The sequence below is a fragment of the Panulirus ornatus genome, chromosome 30 (assembly GCF_036320965.1).
Source record: "Panulirus ornatus isolate Po-2019 chromosome 30, ASM3632096v1, whole genome shotgun sequence".
Taxonomy (NCBI): Eukaryota; Metazoa; Arthropoda; class Malacostraca; order Decapoda; family Palinuridae; genus Panulirus; species Panulirus ornatus.
In genome coordinates, this window is record NC_092253.1 from 14,143,001 (window position 1) to 14,164,074 (window position 21,074).

A 21,074-nucleotide genomic window follows, 5' to 3' on the forward strand; every position below is an offset into this window, starting at 1 on the left:
CCCGCAAATATACATACCTATACATCCAATGTACACATAAAATACAACACAGACACATACAAAACCCAAGCACACAACTCACACTGCCTCCCCCAACCCCTTCCACCCACCCCCACCATGAAAACCACCCCCTCCCCCCCTCAGGTGCGAGGAGCACTGGGAAAAAACAAAAAGGCCCCATTCTTCACACCATCCCACTGTCACGAAAATAACCCGAAACCACAGCTCCCTTTCCACATCCGCCCCACAAAACTTTCCATGTTTTAACCCCAACGCTTCACACCCCTATTCAATCCCTGACACACGTCAACCCCGGTATACCAATCGACCCAAATTTTCACTCTATCCTTGCCCCCTTTTCACCCTCCGCATGTTTCGGGCCCCGACCCACCCAAAAACTTTTAAAATCCATCTTCCACCCCCAAATTTGGCCTCCCACTTCTCCTCGTTCCCTCCACCTTTTCCGACACTTTAAATTTCCTTTTGGGTCAATTTTTTTCCTCACTCATTCTTTTCCAAAATGCCCAAACCATTTCAAACACCCTCTTCTGCTCTCTCAACCACGCTTTTTATATTTCCACCTCTCTCTTACCCTTACATTCTTCTCAAAAAACAACCTCACACCACACATTGTCCTCAAACATCTCTTTTCCAGCACATCCACCCTCCTGCCAACAACTCATCCAAGCCCACCCCCTCGCAACCATAAAACATGTTGGAACCACTATTCCTTCAAAAAACCCCATTTTTGCTTTCCGAAAAATGTTCTCGACTCCAACACTTTCTTAAAGGCTCCCAGGTTTTTTCGCCCCCCCCCCCCACCCAAAGGGTTCACTTCCGTTTCCAGGGTTCCATCCGCGCCAGATCCCTCCCAGATACAAAAAACACTTTACTTCCTCCATTTTTTTCTCCATTCAAATTTACCCCCCAAATTTGACTGACCCCAACCCTACTGTACCAATAATTTTTTGCTCTTTTTTCACTTTTTACTCTAATTTTTCTTCTTTCAACACTTTACCAAAACCATCACCAGCTTCGCATTTCCTCACAGGGTCAGCCACCACGTTTTTACATCCCCGAACAACGACTGACTCATTTTCCCAAGCCTCTCTCCACAACAGACTTCAACTTGCCCCTCTTTCCCAAAACTCTTGCATTCACCCCCCCTAACAACCCCATCCATAAACAAATTAAACAACCATGGAACACACACCCCCCTGCCGCCCCCCAATTCACGAAAAACCATCACTTTCCCTTCCTACAGTACACATCCTTACATCCCCGAAAAAAAAACTTTCACTGCTTCAAACAATTTGCCTCCCACCCCATTATCTTAATACCTTCCCAGAGCTCTCTATCGCTCATCATATCCTTCCCAGATCCAAAATGCTACAACAAACCTTTTGCTTTCTAAGTATTTCTCACATACATTTTTTTCAAAGAAAACACCTGACCCAATCTCTACCACTTCTAAACCACCTGCTCCCCCCAATCGATCTCTGTACATCCCCACCCTCTCAACAATACCCTCCCATAAAATTTTACCAAAATACTAAACAAATTTATCCCAAAATTTTTTGAGAAACTCCCCCTCTTATCCCCTTTGGCCTTTGTACATTGGCACTATGCACGCATTCCGCCAATCCCAGGCACCTCACCATGAGCCCATACATACAGTAATAACCTTACCAACCAGTCAACAATACAGGTCACCCCCTTTTTAATAAATTCCACTGCAATACAAATCCAAACCTCTGCCTTGCCGGCCCTTTCCCATCTCCGCAAAGCTTTTTACTACCTCCCCCTCTGTTTTTCCAAATCAATTTCCTAACCCTCTCACTTTGCACACCCCTCGACCAAAACACCCTATATTCTGCCACTCTAAACATCAAACACATTCAAAAAACCTTCAAAATACTCACTCCATCTCCTTCTCGCATCACCACTACTTGTTATAACCTCCCCATTTGCGCCATTTTACTGAAATTCCCATTTGCTCCCTTGTCTTACGCACTTTATTTACCTCCTTCCAGAACTCTTTTTATTCTCACTAAAATTTAATGATACTCTCTCACCCCAACTCTCATTTGCCCTCTTTTTCACCTCTTGCACCTTTCTCTTGACCTCCTGTCTCTTTTTTATACATCTCCCACTCAATTGCATTTTTTCCCCCAAAAGCCTCTTCCAAATGCCTCTCTCTTTTCTTTCACTAATAATCTTACTTCTTCATCCCACTACTCACTTCTCTTTCTAAACAACCCCCCCTCCAAAAGCTTCTTATGCCACAAGCATCTTTTGCGCAATCCATCACTGATTCCCTAAAAAACATCCCATTCCTCCCCCACTCCCCTTACTTCCATTGTTCTCACCTTTTTCCATTCTGTACTCAGTCTCTCCCGGGACTTTCCCCCCACACAAATCTCCTTCCCCCAAACTCACTTCTCTCACCACCCTTTTTCACCCCAACCCTTCACTCTTTTTTCGAAAACCCCAAAAAATCTTTACCTAGCCCTCCACAAGATAATGATCAGAAAATTCCCCCAGTTTGCACCTCTCAGCACATTAACATCCAAAAGTCTCCTCTTTGCGCGCCTGTCAATTAACACTAATCCAATAACGCCTCGGCCATCTCTCCTACTTACATACGTAACTTTTGTATATCTCGCTTTTTTAACCAGGGATTCCCAATCACCAGTCCTTTTTCAGCACATAAATCTACAAGCTCTTTACCATTTCCATTTACAACACTGAACACCCCATGTATACCCCAATTTTTCCCTCAACTGCCACATTACTCACATTTGCATTCAAATCACCCATCACAATAACCCGGTCCCCCTGCATCAAAACCACTAACACACTCATTCAGCCTCCCCCAAAAAACTTGCCTCTCATGATCTTTTTTTCATGCCCAGGGGCATATGCACCAATAATCACCCATCTCTCTCCATCAACTTCAGCTTTTTTCCCATATTAATCGAGAATTTACTTTCTTACATTTTATCACATACTCCCCCAACTCCTGTTTCCCGGAGTAGTGGTACTCCTTCCCTTGCTCTTGTCCCCCTCACTAACCCCTGACTTTACTCCCAAGACATTCCCAAACCATCTTCTCCCCTTTACCCTTAGCTTCGTTCACTCAGAGCCAAACATCCAGGTTCCTTTCCTTAAACATACTACCTATCTCTCCTTTTCACATCTTGGTTTAAACCACACACATTTAGACACCCCAGTCCCGAGCCTTCGAGAAGGATGAGCACTCACCGCGTGACTCCTTCTTCTGTTTCCCATTTTTAGAAAGTTAAAAATACAAGGAGGGGAGGATTTCTGGCCCCCCGCTCCCGTCCCCTCTAGTCGCCTTCTACGAAAACGCAAGGAATGCGTGGGAAGTATTCTTTCACCCCTATCCCCATGGATAATATATATATGGGGGGGTATTGATTGTGAGGGTGAAGGCATGTACAGAGCATCAGATTGGGGAAGAGCAGTGTGGTTCCAGAAGTGGTAGGGGAAATGTGTGTATAAAGGTGTTTGCTTTGAAGAATGTATGTGAGAAATACTTAGAAAAGCAAATGGATTTGTATGTGGCATTTATGGATCTGGAGAAGGCATATGATAGAGTTGATAGCAATGCTCTGTGGAAGGTATTAAGAATATATGGTGTGGGAGGCAAGTTGTTTAAAAGCAGTGAAAAGTTTTTATCGAGGTTGTAAGGCATTGTACGTGTAGGAAGAGAGGAAAGTGATTGGTTCCCTCAGTGAATGAGGTTTTGGGGCGGGGGTGTGTGTTGTCTCCAGGGTTGAACTGTTTAGGGATGCGTTGTAAGGGGAGGTGAATGCAAGAGTTTTGGAAAGAGGGGCAAGTAAGCATCTGTTTGTGGATGAGAGAGCTTGGAAGTGAGTCAGTTTTTCCCGCTGATAAATACAGCGCTGGTGGCTGATTCGGTGAGAAACTGGAAAAGTTGGTGACTGAGTTTGGTAAAGTGTGTGAGCGAAGAAAGCTGAGAGTAAATGTGAACAAAGCAAGGTTTATTAGGTACAGTAGGGTTGAGGCAAGTCAATTGGGAGGTAAGTTTGAGTGGGAAAAACTGGAGGAAGTGAAGTGTTTTAGAAAATCTGGGAGTGGATTTAAACACGGATGGAACCATGGAAGCGGAAGCGAATCATAGTTGGAGGGGGGCCGAAATTTCTAGGAGCGGTAAGAATGTGTGGAAGTTTGAGACCTTTTTATCTTGGAAAAAAAATTTGGGGTATGTTTTGAAGGAATAGTTGTTCCAACAATGTTATATGGTTTGCGAGGCGTGGGCTATGGTAAGTTGTGCGGGGGAGGCGAATGTTTGGAAAGAAGATGTATAAGACAGTATAGGTGTGTAGTGGTTTAATCGATAAATAATGAAAGGGTTAGAGAGATTGTGGGTGGTAAACAGAGTGTGGTTGAGAGAGAAAGAAAGGGGTGTTTTGAAAGGGTTTGGTCACATGGGAGAGAATGATTTGGGGGAAAAAATTGACACAGAGTAAAAATGTCAAAGGTGGAGGGAACGAGGAGAAGAGGGAGCCCCAAATTGGAGGTGGAAAGAAGGGAGTGAAAAAGATTTTGAATGATCGGGCCTGAACATGCAGGAGTTATTACCTTCCCATTAAGCCCCTTTCACCGATGTTCCCATTTGTTTTTCTTGTCTTACGCACTATATTTACCTCCCTCCAAAACATCTTTTTATTCTCCCTAAAATTTAATGATAATCTCTCACCCCCAACTCTCATTTGTCCCCCTTTTTCACCTTTTGCAACCTTCTCTTGACCTCCTGCCTCTTTCTTTTAACATCTCCCAGTCGTTGCATTTTTCCTTGCAAAAATTGTCTAAATGCCTCACCTTCTCTTTTATTAATAATCTTACTTCATCCCACCACTCACTAAACCTTTTTTAATCTGCCCACAAGCCATCACTGCTTCCCTAAATACATTTCCATTTCTATCTCACTTCCCTTAAAGTCCTTTGTTCTCACCTTTTTTCCCTTCTGTACTCATCTCTCCTGTACATTCCTCACACAAGTCTCCTTCCCAAAACTCACTTACTCTCGCCACTCTCTTTCACCCCAACATTTCTCTTCTTTTCTGAAAACTTTTACAAATCTTCACCTTCCCCTCCACAAGATAATATCAGACATCCCTCCAGTTGCACCTCTCAGCACATTAACATCCCAAAGTCTCCCCTTTCACGCGCCTATCAATTAACACGTAATCCAAAAACGCTCTCTGGCCATCTCTCCTACTTAAATTCGTATACTTTTTGTATATCTCTCTTTTAAACCAGGTATTTCCAATCACTAGACCTTTTTCAGTACAACAAATCTACAAGCTCTTCACCATTTCCATCCACAACACTGGACACCCCATGTATTATTCCCTCAACAGCCAAATCACTCACCTTTACATTCAAACCACCCATCACAATAACCCGGTCTCGTGCATCCCAAAATACAAAACACACTCGCCCAGCTGGTTCCAAAACACTTGACTCTCATGTACTCTCATATATATATATATATATATATATATATAATATATATATATAAATATATATAATTTTAAATTTTTTTATTTTTTATTCATTATTTATTTTACTTTGTCCCCTGTCCTCCCCCGTTAGCGAGGTAGCGCAAGGAAACAACGAAAGAATGGTCCCCCAACCCGCCCACATACACATGTAAAATACATACACGTACACACACGCAAATATACATACCTATACATCTCAAAGTACACAAAATTTATACACCACAGACATATACATATATACACATTAACATAATTCATACTGTCTGCCTTTATTTGTTCCCAACGCCACCTCGCCACCAACCCTGGAAATAACAACCCCCTCCCCCCTCATGTGTGCGAGTAGCGCTAGGAAAAGACACCAAAGGCCCCATTCGTTCACACTCAGTCTCTAGCTGTCATGTAATAATGCACCGAAACCACAGCTCCCTTTCCACATCCAGGCCCCACACAACTTTCCATGGTTTACCCCAGACGCTTCACATTCCCTGGTTCAATCCATTGACAGCACGTTGACCCCGGTATACCACATCGATCCAAGTCACTCTATTCCTTTCACGCCTTTCACCCTCCTGCGTGTTCAGGCCCCGATCACTCAAAATCTTTTTCACTCCTTCTTTCCATCTCCAATTTGGTCTCCCACTTCTCCTCGTTCCCTCACCTCCGACACATATATCCTCTTTGTCAATCTTTCCTCACTCATTCTCTCCATGTGACCAAACCACTTCAAAACACCCTCTTCTGCTCTCTCAACCACACTCTTTTTATTTCCACACATCCCTCTTACCCTTACATTACTTACTCGATCAAACCACCTCACACCACATATTGTCCTCAAACATCTCATTTCCAGCACATCCACCCTCCTGCGCACAACTCTATCCATAGCCCACGCCTCGCAACCATACAACATTGTTGGAACCACTATTCCTTCAAACATACCCATTTTTGCTTTCCGAGATAATTTCTCGACTTCTAAACATTCTTCAAGGCTCCCAGAATTTTCGCCCCCTCCCCCACCCTATGATTCACTTCCGCTTCCATTGTTCCATCCGCTGCCAGATCCACTCCCAGATATCTAAAACACTTTACTTCCTCCAGTTTTTCTCCATTCAAACTTACCTCCCAATTGACTTGACCCTCAACCCTACTGTACCTAATAACCTTGCTCTTATTCACATTTACTCTTAACTTTCTTCTTTCACACACTTTACCAAACTCAGTCACCAGCTTCTGCTGTTTCTCACATGAATCACCCACCAGTGCTGTATCATCAGCGAACAACAACTGACTCACTTCCCAAGCTCTCTCATTCACAACAGACTGCAAACTTGCCCCTCTTTCCAAAACTCTTGCATTCACCTCCCTAACAACCCCATCCATAAACAAATTAAACAGCCATGGAGATATCACACACCCCTGCCGCAAACCTACATTCACTGAGAACCAATCACTTTCCTTTCTTGCTACACGTACACATGCCTTACGTCCTCGATAAAAACTTTTCACTGCTTCTAACAACTTGCCTCCCACACCATATATTCTTAAAACCTTCCACAGAGCATCTCTATCAACTCTATCATATGCCTTCTCCAGATCCATAAATGCTACATACAAATCCATTTGTTTTTCTAAGTATTTCTCTCATACATTCTTGAAAGCAAACACCTGATCCACACATCCTCTACCACTTTGAAACCACACTGCTTTTCCCCAATCTGATGCTCTGTATATGCCTTCACCCTCTCAATCAATACCCTACCATATAATTTACCAGGAATACTCAACAAACTTATACCTCTGTAATTTGAGCACTCACTCTTATCCCCTTTGCCTTTGTACAATGGCACAATGGAAGCATTCCGCCAATCCTCAGGCACCTCACCATGAATCATACATACATTAAATAACCTTACCAACCAGTCAACAATACAGTCACCCCCTATTTTAATAAATTCCACTGCAATACCATCCAAACGTGCTGCCTTGCCGGCTTTCATCTTCCGTAAAGCTTTTACTACCTCTTCTCTATTTACCAAATCATTTTCCCTAACCCTCTCACTTTGCACACCACCTCGATCAAAACACCCTATATCTGCCACTCTATCATCAAACACATTCAACAAACCTTCAAAATACTCACTCCATCTCCTTCTCACATCACCACCACCACTTGTTATCACCTCCCCATTAGCCCCCTTCACTGAAGTTCCCATTTGCTCCCTTGTCTTGCGCGCTTTATTTACCTCCTTCCAAAACATCTTTTTATTCTCACTGAAATTTAATGATACTCTCTCACCCCAACTCTCATTTGCCCCCTTTTTCACCTCTTGCACTTTCTCTTGACCTCCTGCCTCTTTCTTTTATACCTCTCCCAATCATTTGCATTTTTTTCCCTGCAAAAATCGTCCAAATGCCTCTCTCTTCTCTTTCTCTAATAATCTTACTTCTTCATCCCACCACTCACTACCTTTTCTAATCAACCCACCTCCCACGCTTCTCATGCCACAAGCATCTTTTGCGCACGCCATCACTGCTTCCCTAGATACATCCCATTCCTCCACCACTCCCCTTACCTCCTTTGTTCTCACCTTTTTCCATTCTGTACTCAGTCTCTCCTGGTACTTCCTCACCCAAGTCTCCTTCCCAAGCTCACATACTCTCACCACTCTCTTCACCCCAACATTCTCTCTTCTCTTCTGAAAACCCCCACAAATCTTCACCTTCGCCTCCACAAGATAATGATCAGACATCCCTCCAGTTGCACCTCTCAGCACATTGACATCCAAAAGTCTCTCTTTCGTGCGTCTATCAATTAACATGTAATCCAATAACGCTCTCTGGCCATCTCTTCTACTTACATACGTATACTTATGTATATATCGCTTTTTAAACCAGGTATTCCCAATCACCAGTCCTTTTTCAGCACATAAATCAACAAGCTCTTCATCATTTCCATTTACAACACTGAACACTCTATGTATACCAATTATTCCCTCAACTGCCATATTACTCACCTTTGCATTCAAATCACCCATCACTATAACCCGGTCTTGTGCATCAAAACCACTAACACACTCATTCAGCTGCTCCCAAAACACTTGCCTCTCGTGATCTTTCTTGTCATGCCCAGGTGCATATGCACCAATAATCACCCATCTCTCTCCATCAACTTTCAGTTTTACCCATATCAATCTAGAATTTACTTTCTTACACTCTATCACATTCTCCCACAACTCCTGATTCAGGAGTAGTGCTACTCCTTCCCTTGCTCCTGTCCTCTCACTAACCCCTGACTCTACTTCCAAGACATTCCCAAACACCTCTTCCTCTTTACCCTTGAGCTTCGTTTCACTCAGAGCCAAAACATCCAGGTTCCTTTCCTCAAACATACTTCCTATCTCTCCTTTTTTCTCATCTTAGTTACATCCACACACATTTAGACACCCCAATCTGAGCCTTCGAGGAGGATGAGCACTCCTCGCGTGACTCCTTCTGTTTCCCCTTTTAGAATGTTAAAATACAAGGTGGGGAGGGTTTCTGGCCCCCCCGCTCCCGTCCCCTTTAGTCGCCTTCTACGACACGTGAGGAATCCGAGGGAAATTTTCTTTCTTCCCTATCCCCAGGGATATATATATATATATATATATATATATATATATATATATATATATATATATATATATATATATATATATAGGGAGCGGGGGCCTGGAAATCCTCCCCTCTCATTTTTTTTTTTTAATTTTCCGAAAGAAGGAACAGAGAAGGGGGGCAGGTGAGGTTATTCCCTCAAAGGCCCAGTCCTCTGTTCTTAATGCTACCTCGCTAATGCGGGAAATGGCGAATACTATGAAAGAAAAAGAAATATATATATATATATATATATATATATATATATATATATATATATATATATATATATATATATATATATATATAGGTAGCGCTAGGAAAAGACAACAAAGGCCTCATTCGTTCACACTTATTCTCTAGCTGTCATGTGTAATTCACCGAAACCACAGCTCCCTTTCCACATCCAGGCCCCACAGAACTTTCCATGGTTTACCCCTGACGCTTCACCTGCCCTGGTTCAATCCATTGGCAGCACGTCGACCCCGGTATACCACATCGTTCCAATTCACTCTATTCCTTGCACGCCTTTCATCCTCTTGCATGTTCAGGCCCCGATCATTCAAAATCTTTTTCACTCCATCTTTCCACCTCCAATTTGGTCTCTCACTTCTCCTAGTTCCCTCCACCTCTGACACATATATCCTCTTGGTCAATCTCTCCTCACTTATTCTCTCCATGTGACTAAACCATTTCAAAACACCCTCTTCTGCTCTCTCAACCACACTCTTTTTATTAGCACACGTCTCTCTTATCCTATCATTACTTACTCGATCAAACCAACTCACGCCACGTATTGTCCTCAAACATATCATTTCCAGCACATCCACCCTCCTGCGCACAACTCTATCTATAGGACACGCCTCGCATCCATATAACATTTTTGGAACCAGTATTAATTCAAACATACCCATTTTTGCTATCCGAGATAATGTTCTCGACTTACACACATTCTTCAACGCTCCCAGAACTTTCGCCCCCTCCCCCACCCTATGATTCACTTCCGCTTCCACGGTTCCATCCGCTGCCAAATCCACTCCCAAATATCTAAAGCAATTCATTTCCTCCAGTTTTTTTCCATTCAAACTTACCTCCCAATTGACTTGTCCCTCAACCCTACTGTACCTAATATCCTTGCTCTTATTCGCATTTCCTCTCAGCTTTCTTCTTTCACGCACTTTACCAAACTCAGTCACCAGCTTCTGCAGTTTCTCACCCGAATCAGCCACCAGCGCTGTATCATCAGCGAACAACAACTGACTCACTTCCCAAGCTCTGTCATCCACAACCGACTGCAAACTTGCCCCTCTTTCCAAAACTCTTGCAATCACCTCCCTAACAACCCATTCATAAACAAATTAGACAACCATGGAGACATCACACAGCCCTGCCTCAAACCAACATTCTCTGAGAACCAATCACTTTCCTCTCTTCCTACACATACACATGCCTTACATCCTCCATAAAAGCTTTTCACTGCTTCTAACAACTTGCCTCCCACACCATATAGTCTTAATACCTTCCACAGAGCATCTCTATGAACTCTATCATATGCCTTCTCCAGATCCATAAATGCTATATACAAATCCATTTGCTTTTCTAAGTATTTCTCACATACTTTCTTGAAAGAAAACACCTGATCCACACATCCTCTACCACTTCTGAAACCACACTGCTTTTCCCCAATGTGATTCTCTGTCCATGAACTTTACCCTCTCAATCAATACCCTTCCATATAATTTTCCAGGAATACTCAACAAACTTTTACCTCCGTAATTTGAGCACTCACTTTTATCCCCTTTGCCTTTGTACAATGGCACTATGCAAGCATTCCGTTAATCCTCAGTGACCTCACCATGAGTCATACATAAATTAAATAACCTCACCAACCTCTCAACAATACAGTTACCCCCCTTTTGAATGAATTCCACTGCAATACCATCGAAACCCGCTGCCTTGCCGGCTTTCATCTTTCGCAAAGCTTTTACTACCTCTTCTCTGTTTACCAAATCATTGTCCCTAACCCTCTCACTTTGCTCTCCATCTCGACCAAAACATCCTATATCTGCCACTCTATCATCAAACACATTCAACAAACCTTCAAAATACTCACTCCATCTCCTCACATCACCACTACTTGTCATCACCTCACCATTAGCCCCCTTCACTGAAGTTCCCATTTGTTCCCTTGTCTTACGCACTTTATTTACCTCCTTCCAAAACATCTTTTTATTCTCCCTCAAATTTAATGATACCCTCTCACCCTAACTCTCCTTTGCCTTCTTTTTCACTTCTTGCACTTTTCTCTTGACCTCCTGCCTCTTTCTTTTATACATTTCCCAGTCATTTTCATTATTTTCCTGCAGAAATCGTCGAAATGCCTCTGTCTTCTCTTTCACTAATAATCTTACTTCTTCATTTCACCACCCACTACCCTTTCTAATCTGCCCACCTCCGAGGCTTCTCATGCCAAGAACATCATTTGCGGAAGCAGTAGCTGCTTCCCTAAATACATCCTATTCCTCCCCCACTCTCCTTACGTCCTTTTTGTCTCACCTTTTTCCATTCTGTATTCTGTCTCTCCTGGTACTTTCTCACACAAGTCTCCTTCCCAAGCTCAATTACTCTCACCACTCTCTTTACCCCAACATTCTCTCTTCCTCTGAAAACCTCTACAAATTTCACCTTCGCCTCCAAAAGATAATGAACAGACATCCCTCCAGTTGCACCTCTCAGCACATTAACATCCAAAAGTCTCTCTTTCGCGCGCCTATCAATTAACACGTAATCCAATAATGCTCTCTGGGCATCTCATCTACTTACATACGTATACTTATGTATATCTCTTTTCAAACCAGGTATTCCTACTCACCAGTCTTTTTTCAGCACATAAATCTACGAGCTTTTCACCATTCCCATTTACAACACTGAACATCCCATGTGCACCAATTATTCCCTCAACTGCCACATTACTCACCTTTGTATTCAAATCACCCATCACTATAACCCGGTCTCGTGGATCAAAACTACTAATACGCTCACTCAGCTGCTCCCAAAAGACTTGCTTCTCATGGTCTTTCTTCTCATTCCCAGGTTCATATGCACCACTAATCACCCATCTCTCTCCATCTACTTTCAGTTTTACTCATATCAATCTAGAGTTTACTTTCTTCCACTCTATCACATACTGCCACCACTCCTGTTGTCCTCTCACTAACCCCTAACTTTACTTCCAAGACTTTCCCAAACCAACCTTCCCCTTTACCCTTGAGCTTCGTTTCGCTCAGAGCCAAAACATTCAGGTTCCTTTCCTAAAACATATATGTTTGTATGTGTACATATCTATGTATGTACATGTCTATGTGTACATATCTATGCTATATGTTTGTATGTGTACATATCTATGTATGTACATATCTATGTGTACATATCTATGTGTACATATCTATGCATGTACATATCTATGTATGTTTGTATGTAAGTATGTAGTGCTCTTGTGAGGTGACCGCGTATGCCACTGTCACGGGACTGGCTGCTGCTTCATATAGTATCAGTGTGGAGGCAGACCACACGAGGATAGACCATTACAATCTCTCCTTCTACCCTTGACCATGGAAGGTGTGGATTTTTTTTCTCCTCTCGTCCTTCTCACTTCTTATAATATTTTCATCTTTAAAAGTCAAGTCTACTGACGTTTAGGGAGATATCATCAATTTCTTGATTCATTTCCTAATCCTGTTTCCTGTTCACCAGATATTATCATGGTTGGGTCATGTTTACTTTGTGTCACGCCCTACAGATTATAAACAGTTTAAGTATATCTACACACACACACACACACACACACACACACACACACACACTGACCATGAGTCGACACGGGCTAGCCTATGATTGGACTCGCATGGGTTCGAACCCAGGTCAACATTTGCCAAGAACACATAACTGCGTCCCTGTGAGTGAGACACAAGCAAGTATTGACCTACATTATGATAACGTTCACTCTAGCTTGTTGGATCTGTACTCAAGGCTGTTGGATCTGTACTCAAGGCTGTTGGGCCCGTACTCAAGGCTGTTGGGCCCGTACTCAAGGTTGTTGGGCACGTACTCAAGGTTGTTGGGCACGTACTCAAGGTTGTTGGGCACGTACTCAAGGTTGTTGGGCACGTACTCAAGGTTGTTGGGCCCGTACTCAAGGTTGTTGGGCCCGTACTCAAGGTTGCTGGGCCCGTACTCAAGGTTGCTGGGCCCGTACTCAAGGTTGCTGGGCCCGTACTCAAGGTTGCTGGGCCCGTACTCAAGGTTGCTGGGCCCGTACTCAAGGTTGCTGGGTCTGCACTCAAGGTTGTTGGGCCTGCACTCAAGGTTGTTGGGTCTCTACTCAAGGTTGTTGGGTCTCTACTCAAGGTTGTTGGGTTTGTACTCAAGGCTGTTTAGTCTGCACTCAAGGTTGTTGGATCTGTACTCAAGGTTGTTGGATCTGTACTCAAGGTTGTTGGGTCTCTACTCAAGGTTGTTGGGTCTCTACTCAAGGTTGTTGGGTTTGTACTCAAGGCTGTTTAGTCTGCACTCAAGGTTGTTGGATCTGTACTCAAGGTTGTTGGATCTGTACTCAAAGTTGTTATGTCAGTCTGCATCACCATACCATCACCTACAACCTGACTGTATCATCGTCAACAGAGACAATGTGTTCTTTTGTTTACATGTGAGAACGACACGTTCAGCAGGTGTGCTACGTGGCACTTGACCTGCCAGGTTAGGTTAGGTTAGCACAAAGGCATTCATAGTTTAGTATCTAAAGTACACAAACACACACACACACACACACACACACACACACACACACACACACACACACACACACACACATTCATTCATGAACACAAAGAGATCATAATGAAAACGGAAACTGTTACTGCGTCAAGGAGAGACTGGATCAGAGAATCAGTAGAATATCACCGGACATCAGACGGTCTGAGGTGTGAGGCTACGCCCGGTGATATCCCGCCCTCCAGAAGGGATATGATGCAAGTAGCGCTAGTGTGAAGGAGTGAGAGTGGAGCCGCTACCTAGAGGAAGCGAAGCGGAAGCATGATGATTGCGTGGGATTCCATGGGGGAGGGGGGCTTGACCCCAAGACTGGATGACCAACGGGAATTTTCAGGTACGAACGTTGGTAAAGCTTTCGCTGGGGAAAGACTTGAGATGATTCAGAAAAGACGAGAAATACGCGAGTTTGATGAGGGAGGTGAGGACACGCCATGAGGACCATCATAATATGTTGGTAAAGCTTATAAGGGGAAGGGAAGGAGGGGGAAACACGAGGGTGTGGAGACAACATCAGGTCCAGTGGTGACCAGCTGAAGTGCCTCAGCAACAGACCAGCCAAGAACTCAAGGCTATGTTATCAGGGAAGTGACCGAACAACACGATGGTGAGGTGTAACCAGACGACATGGAATAAGGAGGGAAGAAGAGGCAGTGATGTTCTTTGTGTTTGGCCAACAAATGAAAATTTACAAATATTTCTCCCCTTACTCAATAATTTAGTACCTTCAATCAAATTTGCTGTAGAATATACCACCATTTTTAGATTGATGATCCATAGGCAAGGAAACAAGTTTAAGTTTAGCATACACAGAAAACCTACCAATATATGGTCATATATCCATTATTACTCATCTCAACATGACAGAGCTAAATCATCATCATTTCAATCTATGTTCCTTAGGGCATTGCGTATTTGCAGTCCAGAGTATATTGATGATGAGTTTGAGAAGATATGTTCTATTGGATCTAAGTTAAAGTACCCTAGATCTTTCATTGATAAATCCCTTAAGTTAACAAAGAAATCATTTTATAGAGTTGAGCCCAAATCTCCCATTGACACCAAGAATCTTTTAGTTGTCCCTTTTAATAATATTTTTACTTTACTTCACATGTTGCTTAAATCCTTTAATGTAAATGTTGCCTTCAGCAACAATATTACTATAAAGAATATCTTAATCAGGAACTCACCAGAAAATTCTCCAGGGTGCATCTATAAAATGCCAAGTAGAAATTGTGATAAGTTTAATGTTGGGCAGACTGGTAAGGATTTTTCTGTTAGACTTAAGCAACATAGATATGGTATAAGAACGGGACAAGAATCAAATGCCTTTTTAATCACGTTAAAAAGTATGATCATTGTATTGACTGGAGTAATGCCACCTCAGTTATTAACTAACTCTATTACCACGAGAAATATCATTGAATACACAGAGAATTATAATCTTAATATTAGTGATGGTCTATACAAATTAGATAACTTTATTGTTGATAAAATTTGTAAAATGATACGTTTATGAACGCTCGTTGTCCGTCTCGGACAAACGCATGTTTACCAAATGACGTCCTAGCTACGTCTCTTCGTTGTATATGAAGTGACTGTTATATTTCTCTCTTGTGTCTCCCCTGATGATGTGGTCATTACACGAAAATGCACTTGGGAACTTACCGTGTTTCATTTTCCCCATGGACTCTTAGGACTGTATATATATATATATATATATATATATATATATATATATATATATATATATATATATCCCTGGGGATAAGGGACAAAGAATACTTCTCACGCATTCCTCAAGTGTCGTAGAAGGCGACTAAAGGGGGGCGGGAGCGGGGGGCCAGAAACCCTCCCCTCCTTGTATTTTAACTTTCTAAAAGGGGAAACAGAAGAAGGAGTCACGCGAGGAGTGCTCATCCTCCTCGAAGGCTCAGATTGGGGTGTCTAAATGTGTGTGGATGTAACCAAGATGAGAAAAAAGGAGAGATAGGTAGTATGTTTGAGGAAAGGAACCTGGATGTTTTGGCTCTGAGTGAAACGAAGCTAAAGGGTAAAGGGGAAGAGTGGTTTGGGAATGTCTTGGGAGTAAAGTCAGGGGTTAGTGAGAGGACAAGAGCAAGGGAAGGAGTAGCACTACTCCTGAATCAGGAGTTGTGGGAGTATGTGATAGAGTGTAAGAAAGTAAATTCTAGATTGATATGGGTAAAACTGAAAGTTGATGGAGAGAGATGGGTGATTATTGGTGCATATGCACCTGGGCATGACAAGAAAGATCATGAGAGGCAAGTGTTTTGGGAGCAGCTGAATGAGTGTGTCAGTGGTTTTGATGCACAAGACCGGGTTATAGTGATGGATGATTTGAATGCAAAGGTGAGTAATATGGCAGTTGAGGGAATAATTGGTATACATGGAGTGTTCAGTGTTGTAAATGGAAATGGTGAAGAGCTTGTAGATTTATGTGCTGAAAAAGGACTGGTGATTGGGAATACCAGGTTTAAAAAGCGAGATATACATAAGTATACGTATGTAAGTAGGAGAGATGGCCAGAGAGCGTTATTGGATTACGTGTTAATTGATAGACGCATGAAAGAGAGACTTTTGGATGTAAATGTGCTGAGAGGTGCAACTGGAGGGATGTCTGATCATTATCTTGTGGAGGCGAAGGTGAAGATTTGTGGGGGTTTTCAGAAAGAAGAGAGAATGTTGGGGTGAAGAGAGTGGTGAGAGTAAGTGGGCTTGGGAAGGAGACTTGTGTGAGGAAGTACCAGGAGAGACTGAGTACAGAATGGAAAAAGGTGAGAACAAAGGAGGTAAGGGGAGTGGGGGAGGAATGGGATGTATTTAGGGAAGCAGTGATGGCTTGAGCAAAAGATGCTTGTGGCATGAGAAGCGTGGGAAGTGGGTTGATTACTAAAAGGTAGCGAGTGGTTGGATGAAGAAGTAAGATTATTAGTGAAAGAGAAGAGAGAGGCATTTGGACGATTTTTGCAGGGAAAAAATGCAAATGAGTGGGAGAGGTATAAAAGAAAGAGGCAGGAGGTCAAGAGAAAGGTGCAAGAGGTGAAAAAGAGGGCAAATGAGAGTTGGGGTGAGAGAGTATCATTAAATTTTAGGGAGAATAAAAAGATGTTTTGGAAGGAGGTAAATAAAGTGCGTAAGACAAGGGAGCAAATGGGAACTTCAGTGAAGGGGGATAATGGGGAGGTGATAACAAGTAGTGGTGATGTGAGAAGGAGATGGAGTGAGTATTTTGAAGGTTTGTTGAATGTGTTTGATGATAGAGTGGCAGATATAGGGTGTTTTGGTCGAGGTGGTGTGCAAAGTGAGAGGATTAGGGAAAATGATTTGGTAAATAGAGAAGAGGTAGTAAAAGCTTTATGGAAGATGAAAGCCGGCAAGGCAGTAGGTTTGGATGGTATGGCAGTGGAATTTATTAAAATAGGGGGTGACTGTATTGTTGACTGGTTGGTAAGGTTATTTAATGTATGTATGATTCATGGTGAGGTGCCTGAGGATTGGCGGAATGCTTGCATAGTGCCATTGTACAAAGGCAAAGGGGATAAGAGTGAGTGCTCAAATTACAGAGGTATAAGTTTGTTGAGTATTCCTGGTAAATTATATGGGAGGGTATTGATTGAGAGGGTGAAGGCATGTACAGAGCATCAGATTGGGGAAGAGCAGTGTGGTTTCAGAAGTGGTAGAGGATGTGTGGATCAGGTGTTTGCTTTGAAGAATGTATGCGAGAAATACTTAGAAAAACAAATGGATTTGTATGTAGCATTTATGGATCTGGAGAAGGCATATGATAGAGTTGATAGAGATGCTCTGTGGAAGGTATTAAGAATATATGGAGTGGGAGGCAAGTTGTTAGAAGCAGTGAAAAGTTTTTATCGAGCCTGTAAGGCCTGTATACGTGTAGGAAGAGAGGAAAGTGATTGGTTCTCAGTGAATGTAGGTTTGCGGCAGGGGTGTGTGATGTCTCCATGGCTGTTTAATTTGTTTATGGATGGGGTTGTTAGGGAGGTGAATGCAAGAGTTTTGGAAAGAGGGGCAAGTATGCAGTCTGTTGTGGATGATAGAGCTTGGGAAGTGAGTCAGTTGTTGTTCGCTGATGATACAGCGCTGGTGGCTGATTCATGTAAGAAGCTGCAGAAGCTGGTGACTGAGTTTGGTAAAGTGTGTGAAAAGAAGAAAGTTAAGATTAAATGTGAATAAGAGCAAAGTTATTAGGTACAGTAGGGTTGAGGGTCAAATCAATTGGGAGGTAAGTTTGAATGGAGAAAAACTGGAGGAAGTAATGTGTTTTAGATATCTGGGAGTGGATCTGGCAGCGGATGGGACCATGGAAGCGGAAGTGAATCATAGGGTGGGGGAGGGGGCGAAAATTCTGGGAGCCTTGAAGAATGTGTGGAAGTCGAGAACATTATCTCGGAAAGCAAAAATGGGTATGTTTGAAGGAATAGTGGTTCCAACAATGTTGTATGGTTGCGAAAGCGTGGGCTATGGATAGAGTTGTGCGCAGGAGGGTGGATGTGCTGGAAATGAGATGTATGAGGACAATATGTGGTGTGAGGTGGTTTGATCGAGTAAGTAATGTAAGGGTAAGAGAGATGTGTGGAAATAAAAAGAGTGGTTGAGAGAGCAGAAGAGGGTGTTTTGAAATGGTTTGGGCACATGGAGAGAATGAGTGTGGAAAGATTGACCAAGAGGATATATGTGTCAGAAGTGGAGGGAACGAGGAGAAGTGGGAGAGCAAATTGGAGGTGGAAAGATGGAGTGAAAAAGATTTTGAGTGATCGGGACCTGAACATGCAGGAGGGTGAAAGGCGTGCAAGGAATAGAGTGAATTGGAACGATGTGGTATACCGGGGTCGACGTGCTGTCACTGGATTGAACCAGGGCATGTGAAGCGTCTGGGGTAAACCATGGAAAGTTGTGTGGGGCCTGGATGTAGAAAGGGAGCTGTGGTTTCAGTGCGTTATTACATGAGAGCTAGAGACTGAGTGTGAACGAATGGGGCCTTTTGTGTCTTTTCCTAGCGCTACCTCGCACACATGAGGGGAGAGGGGGTTGTTATTCCATGTGTGGCGAGGTGGCGATGGGAACAAATAAAGGCAGACATTATGAATTATGTACATGTGTATATATGTATATGTCTGTGTGTGTATATATATGTGTACAGTGAGATGTATAGGTATGTATATTTGCGTGTGTGGACGTGTATGTATATACATGTGTATGTGGGTGGGTTGGGCCATTCTTTCGTCTGTTTCCTTGCGCTACCTCGCTAACGAGGGAGACAGCGACAAAGGAAAATAAATAAATATATATATATATATATATATATATACATATATATATATATATATATACATATATATATATATATATATATATATATATATATATATATATATATATATATATGTATGTATATCAGACACCCAGTGATAATGATGATGAAAGGGTAATAATCCGTATGGTGCAGAAGGGAGTAAGACAGACTCAGTCCAGTTAAGGAGACGTTTTTGATAACGGGGAATTCTGATAAGAGAAAAATCGTCTGGGAACACATGGCTCTTCCTGGGAGAGGGAAAGACACGAGGACGTCCATTATTAGTGTGTGTTCGGGAGAACATACTGGACCCACATGACACTGAGCCCCCTGGGTTAGGGGGGATGTTACGCTGTCAATACTGATTCCTATGTTCACGAACGTCCGCCAGGAAACAGAAAATATCAGGTTTGGTGCCTCACTTGGGATGAGCAGCGATCAAGTCTGAGTACGAGATTAATAAGAAACAAACAATGGAATCAAATTTTAGCCCAGATGAGAAGAGATGACAAAGCATGTAAACGCTGAGGTCAAAAGTGTATTTATAGTGGAGGACTCTTAATGCCAGCACTGATTAGGCGGGGTAGCGGGAGAGGTTGTAGAAAACAGCGAGGTTGTCCCCAAAAAGACATACGTGGCTCATGAAGGATCTGGATGTGATGTCGTGCCAAGCCACCAGTGGTGTCCCGCAAGACTCAGTTTTGGCCACTGGTGTTCCTGATCTGTGTAGCTGACTCACGAGAACTCACATCACAGACGAACGCTTTAATGAATGGTATTCTTACCGTACCAAACCAAAAGGAAGATTGTAAACACGACTACAACTTCGAGGTTCCATGATCGATTTGACTCCGCCAAGACTCTACAGTTCCTGGAGACGGTCGGATCACCTGCTGAACGTGAGACATAAACCAGGGAAGATGCGGAGTAACGTACCAATACACTGTGGTTACACGACAGTACATGACTCAAACAACGTAGTACTGTAGCAACGGAGCAGAGATACTTCAATATACTCTAGTAACGAAGCAGAGATACTTAAATATACTGTAGTAACGGAGCAGTATGAATGAATGGAACGTCCCAATCAATTGTAATTGTTATCAAAGCTATCGAGATCCTGGGTGATGATAGGAGGGATGAGGGAGGAGGTGGGGGCCCACAAGTGCACGAACTCCCTCCCGTGCACACAAGCAGGCAGTCATAAACCGAGACTATAGCGGGCGCACGCAAGCACACACGACACACACACACACACACACACACACACACACACACACACACACACACACAGGATCATGAGGGAGCCTGAGTCATCATCCTACAGGAGGGTTTCTCCCCCCTACTCAATTTCCGGCGTGACGTGAGCGGGTTGTGACCTGCCGCGCCCTGGGGCACTACCCCAGCCTCCCTACCACCACTGAAACCCTTGACACCACTCCCTATTTCCACTTGGTATTTCCTCTCTTTCTTTCTCTCTACCAACCACATTATCTCTACAGCTGGAGGACGTGTGAACACAAGCTGCACGCCACACACCAGATCACTGTACACTACCAACCTCAGAACTGCACACATTGTACACATGACAAGTCTATTCATGATTTAATTGGTACATCAACAGTTACTTTCTTTGTTGATTGTGAATGCGTATATAATGCAAATCGTGTCTATCTTTATTATATATATATATATATATATATATATATATATATATATATATA